The 5897-nt window shown below is 49.3% G+C and overlaps 1 protein-coding gene across 1 annotated transcript in view; it reads right to left on the bottom strand.

Annotated features, from left to right (window-relative positions):
- The window catches only part of AVPI1 (arginine vasopressin-induced 1), a 17121-nt gene extending 12783 nt beyond the window's left edge, over nucleotides 1-4338 (bottom strand). The window contains exon 1 of the mRNA XM_011951172.1: nucleotides 3664-4338. The gene's annotated coding sequence lies outside the window, so the exon portion shown is untranslated. The remainder of the gene's footprint in view (nucleotides 1-3663) is intronic.
- Between the last annotated feature and the right edge of the window lie 1559 nt (nucleotides 4339-5897).

Raw genomic sequence — 5897 nt, 5'->3', positions numbered from 1 at the left:
AGACAGAGCCTCACTCTATTGCCCAGGCTGAAGTGCAGCGGCTCAATCTCAGCTCACTGCAACCTCTGCTGCCCGGGTTCAAGAGATTCTCCTGCTTCAGCCTCCTGAGTAGCTGGGATTACAAGCACATGCCACCACGCCCGGCTAATTTTTGTATTTTTAGTAGAGGCGGGGTTTCACCACGTTGGCCAGGATGGTCTCAATCTATTGATCTCATGATCCTCCCACCTCGGCCTCCCAAAGTGTTGGGATTACAGGCATGAGCCACAGTGCCTGGCCCATTAAAAAGGTTTTTACAGTGGCTTCTCTTCACCTTTCCTCAAGCCCTGGGGAACTGTTGAAAAAAACAAAGAAATCAGCAATGTTCATCTCCAGTGGAAAGTATTGGTGCAGAGACTTTCAGCCAACTACTTGGCTAAGGAGGGGACTGTTCAGGCTCCTGAACCAAAGGCTGAGCTTCTGAGCCAGTGACTCCCACTGGCCCATTCTAACGAATAGAGAAGCCAGACTCTTGGCATATCGGTGCTGGGTGAACCTAGTAATTCTGATGCCATGAGCTTAGATGAGCATCCTGAGGTAGGAATTGGGAACTTGTGGTTTCTGGGTCAGATGTGACTAAGGCTGGGTGGAGCGTATCTGGTATCTCCCAACATTTTTGCAGGCATGTGACCATGTACTTACAATGGAACCATTTCTATTGTTACAGCTTTGTGATTCAACACTTCTGGCGAGAAGATGGGGCACTCCACAGTTGTGTGGGCCATGTAAGCCTCACCAGAAGTGGAGTCATCTGAGACTCACAGAATGGTGCTGGAGACAGTAATCACCCCAGACAGGGCCCTGTTTAGAGAAAGTCAACTCTGGGGAATGGAAACCTCATGAAATTCAGGCCCAAACTTGATTTTACCCAGGGCCTAGATTAAAGTGAGTTTAGTGAGGAACTCCTTTCAGGCATAAAATTTAAGAGGGCACCAAAAAACTCAGGAAACCCAAGATAAATAATATCTTAACACAACATATTTTAAAATCAAAAGTAATGCAAAAAATCCATGATGAACAGAATATCAACATTTAAAATATAGGCAGGCTATTGTTTATGACCTTGCTTTATTTTGCAATGGGAACAGTCACTACCAATGAGGCTTTATGAGAGTTGACAATAACGTGTGAACAGATTGAATAACATGGAACTTTATATGCAGTCATTTTTTTGTTGGAATGCTTTTATCCACTTTTTCTATTTGGTTCAAAATATGGAAGGTGAGTGCATATAGGACATATATTTTTTCTTTTGTCTTGGGCTCAAATATGGTTCAACTCAGTACTCGTTTTTACCCTCAAAGGAAGTGAAGTCTAAGAAGGGAGTTCTAACTGTTTTAGCTTAAGCAAATTACTTAATTCCTCTGCCTATTTTCTTATCTTTTTTTTTTTTTTAAGATAGGTCTTGCTCTGTCACCAGGCTGGAGTGCAGTGGCCCAATCTCAGCTCACTTCAACCTCCGCCTCCCGGATTCAAGCAATTCTCCTGCCTCAGCCTCCCAAGTAGCTGGGATTACAGGTGCCCACCACCACGCCTGACTAATTTTTGTATTTTTAGTAGAGACAAGGTTTCACCATGTTGGCCAGGCTGGTCTTGAACTCCTGACCTCAAGTGATCCACCCACCTCATCCTCCCAGGGTGTTGGGAATACAGGCGTGAGCCACTGCCACCAGCCGAGACCCCTCACTCTTGGCTCTGCCTCTTATTCTGGGATTCAGACAGCAGAATGAGACTGGGAATAAAACTAGGCAGATTCCAGGTAGGATTAGATGGTAAGTTTTGGGAAAACCGATGAAATGGCGAATCAGAACACTTTTATTATCAAAAGAAACTTTTCCTGCCTCATTCAGTGTGTTCAATAGTTATTTTACTTCCAATTTCCTGGAGAAGACCTTAGTCCAGGAAAAGTCAGTGTATACTTGAACAATAGTACTTTTGAAAACTAGAAAATGAAACCATGGGGCTATTAGATTACAAATGGACCTTTCATTTCAAAGCTGACATAAAAGAAGACAAGTATGGGTCTGTGTACAAAGACCAATTGCAAAATACTTCAATTTGACACAAACTAGGTTGAAAACGAACCCCAAAGGAAATACCAAACGTTGAAAATGACAAAGCTCAACTTGTTTTGAAACAGGCAGTAAGTGAAGAACTGTGGAACCCTAACAAAGAAATATATTTAAAAAGTGACTCACCATGCAATGAATTTGCAATATATAAATATGGTGTGCAATTGAGCACCCTTTGTAATATACGAAGTTCAGTTCAGACAGCTATTCCAGGAGAGTATCTCACTGTAGTCCAGGGAGGCCCAGGTAACCACGAAAGGCAGAACACATTTGGGTGAGCTGGCATCTCCTAGGTCCTCACGCAGGAGGAGGTCCCCTTCCAATAACCCAGGTGATAGCAATAATCTCTGTAATCAGGGGCCTAGGGGCTCTCAGAAAAATTACTGGAAGCTCTGGCCCAAGACCTTAATCAACACTTGGGGCCCTGGCCTGCTACCCTACACAGATATGCCATTGGACAGCAGCCAAAATCTGTGACTCCTCAAATGGGAAGCCCAGTTCAAATGGCTGTGTGGGCTTCCCCACCAGCAGGGCCTAGCCTCAGGGAGGTATGCCTGGAGAACTAGATATACATTGGCCTCCAAATCTGTGCCCCTGGAGGTGGAGAAAGGAACTGGGCCTTTTCCCCAGACCAGTTCTCATATATGACCTGAAAATAAACTGCTACTAGATCTGGGGATAACCCTTTCAAGAGTTCTAGAACCCTGAATTCTGGCTGTGCTGCTAACTGGGTGACCTTGGATAAGTCTCAGTTTCCCCTGCCACAAGTTGCTCATCATCAAAATAGTGAGTATAAGGCCGGGCCTGGTAGCTCATGCCTATAATCCCAGCACTTTGGGAGGCTGAGGTGGGAGGATCGCTTGAGCCCAGGAGTTTGAGACCAGCCTGGTCAACATAGCAAGACTCCCTCTACAAAATTTTAAATAAGCTTTTTAAAATAAATAGAATAAATAACCCTTAGCAGGAAAAGGGAGATTAAGTTTGCGAGGGCATTCCTTCTAGTACCTGGTATACCACAGACATTCCACGTATGCTGGTTGAATGAATAAATGATGAAGGGAAAGGCTACCTGACTACCAGAGGCTATAGAATCATTGTCATTTTCATCATCACAGCCATCAGCAAATCTGTGTACTTTTAAGTCATAGCTTTATGATTAAAATCATAGAGGCAGCTTGTTCAGTGTCAAGCACAGAACAGAGCACGTTCCGATGGGTGCTTTCTCTCCTCCTCACATGAGGTGGCACTATTGTTACACCCATTTTACAGATGAGACCACTACACCCAAAGTCACACAGCTGGCAGGTGATGGAAGGCTGGGACAGGAACCCAGGCAGTCTGACCCCAGCACCCGGGCTCTCAAGCCACTGTTATTTTTGTTCCTGCCAGATGGCTGAGGAGGTCTTCTGGGGAAGATCAGGCCCAGAAGCCTTTCGGAAGCTATCTGCTTCTGTAGATTGTGGAAGGCACAGGGATCCAAAGTCAGGACTCCCAAGCCAGCCTGTGCCCTCTGCACTCCACTGCCCGGTGGAGAACTGGAGAAGGTACTCACCACGCTGAAGGGCAGCTCTGACAGACCTCAAATGGGGATGGGGCAAGCTAAGATGCGCCCACTCCAACCTCTTCCACAGCCTTCAGAAAGGGCGGGCGCAGCTCTGAGCTTCCTGCTGCGAAAGTGCTTCCAGGGCCAGTCGGTGATCACAGGCAGCACAAGAGCGTGGCAGAGGGTATCCTGGCCGAGGTCCTAAAGCGCCATCTCCAGCACGAGGAGGCCGCGGGGCTCCGACGTGGCCGCTTCGCAGAACGACGGGGCCCTAAGTGGATCTGGCGGTCGCGTCCCGGTGGCACCCTGGCTGCCTGTTGCCCTCCGGCTCCCACGGAAGCGCCGAGCTGGGCCGCCGACCTAAGTACCTGGTTGCTCGAGGCGGGCCGCACGAAGCTCCAAACTGGTCCGGACCACCTGGGTCACAGCCGCGGTTCCCGGGAGAAAGCGCTCCCCAGCCCCAGAACAACCAATCCTCGGCCCGAGCCGGGTGTGAGCTCCCAGGCGAGCCTTCCAAACCCAAGGTGGAGTTCTGTGCGCCAATCATAGGCGGGAGACGGGGAGGGGGCGTGTCCAGCCCCGCCCCCCACCTCTGCTGGCCTCGAAAGCAGAGTGCGAAGCTTCCTAGAACCTCATCAGCGGCGGAGCGGCGGCGAGGGGGCGTGTCCACCCGGGCCCTGCCCACCGCCCTCACCGCCCTAGCGCGGCGCCGGAGGCGCCCCCTTCATTGACGTCAGTCCCCAGGGCCAGTGCGGTTTTGCAGGCGCGGGCGCCGGGCGGGGCTGCATTCCTGCCCCAGGGTGCGGCGGCAGCTGTCCCTGTAGGGTACACGTGACGGTGTCCCTTCTCCTGGGCCCAAGGCCAGCGCGCACGGCACCGACTGCCTTACGGCGCGTGGCCCTCTGCAGATCCTCAGATTCTGCCTTTCAGCTTCCCTCCCAGCCCACCGTTTGGCTCCGGCTTTGGAGAGGAAGGGGCAGTCTGCTGCAGTCCGACCTTGGGCTTCAAAGCCAGAATGTGGTGGGTTCAAATATTAGGTCGTTTGTGCGACTTTGGGCCGGTTACCTAAACAAGACAGTATTTTAAAGTTTGTATTCATTCGGAAATGTTCATTAGTGACCTATGCTGTCCGAGTTCCTTGATAGGCAGTAAACAAGAGAGACGGAAAGACCTATAGCCCTTGTCCTGGGGAGTCTACAGCCTAGTAAGGGAGGCAGGCGGTAAACAACCTAAAACATGGAGTATGTGATTACAATTGTGATCAATGTTATGGCTATAAGAGGATAATTATGGAGGAACCTAAGCTTCCTCTGGGAGGTTCAGGAGGGCTGAAGAAGCAACATTTAAGCTGAGATATAAAGAAGACTTGAAACTGGCCAAATGAAGAGGAGTGGGTCTGGGGAAACTGCTTTAAGGAAAGAGGGAAAGGCATTTGGTTGGGCCAGGAGGTAGCTTGGCTCCGGAGGAATTAAATGCGACCCAGAGTAAGGCTAACAAGAGAGAGCACGATGGGAAACAGAAGGCAGAGGCAGGCAGAGAAGGTTGCATGTGATCCTCGCAGGGGTTTAAACAGGGAATGGCATTATATGTACTGTGTTTATGTAACGGGCATTTTATAGTACTCACCACGTACCAGTAGTGTCAGTCAGCACTTTGCAAATTTCATCCTCATGACAAGTTTGTGTTTTTAGAAGGTCACTCTGGCTGCAGCTTGGAACTTGGATTGGAGGGGGCAGGAGTGGATGCAGGGTGTCCAGTGGGCCTCTGATAAATGCTTGTTTTGTCCTTGGAAGATGAGGTGTTCGTGCACTTGTTCAGCAATGCTCAGGAAAGGCTCTTGGGTCTCCCTGACTTCCTTTTTACATCACAGCTGACCTCTTATCCATTTAAGCTTGATTTTTCTTCTGTAAAAGTTCTGGGAGGGGAAGAGCCAGCACATGGGGATTTGTGAATTCCTTGTTGCCGGGTGAAGGGGATGTTAGGGAGCTATTCTTTCTCACCCCATCATCTCCAGTTCCTCTCTCTGTCCTTCTGCACAAAAATAGCATCAGTAAGTGTTGTTGTGCTGTGGCTAAAAGGGTTTTTTGTTCTGTTTTGTTTTTTTGAGACAGAGTCTCACTCTGTTGCCCAAACTGGAGTGCAGTGGCACCACCTCAGCTCACTGCATCCTCTGCCCCCTGGGTTCAAGCGATTCTCCTGCCTCAGTCTCCTGAGTAGCTGGGACTACAGGCATGTGCCACCAC

This window comes from Colobus angolensis, unplaced genomic scaffold (genome assembly GCF_000951035.1).
Source record: "Colobus angolensis palliatus isolate OR3802 unplaced genomic scaffold, Cang.pa_1.0 Scaffold316, whole genome shotgun sequence".
NCBI classification, from domain to species: Eukaryota; Metazoa; Chordata; class Mammalia; order Primates; family Cercopithecidae; genus Colobus; species Colobus angolensis.
Note: the sequence above shows the minus strand (reverse complement) of the source record. Positions and strands in the feature narration are given on the sequence as shown.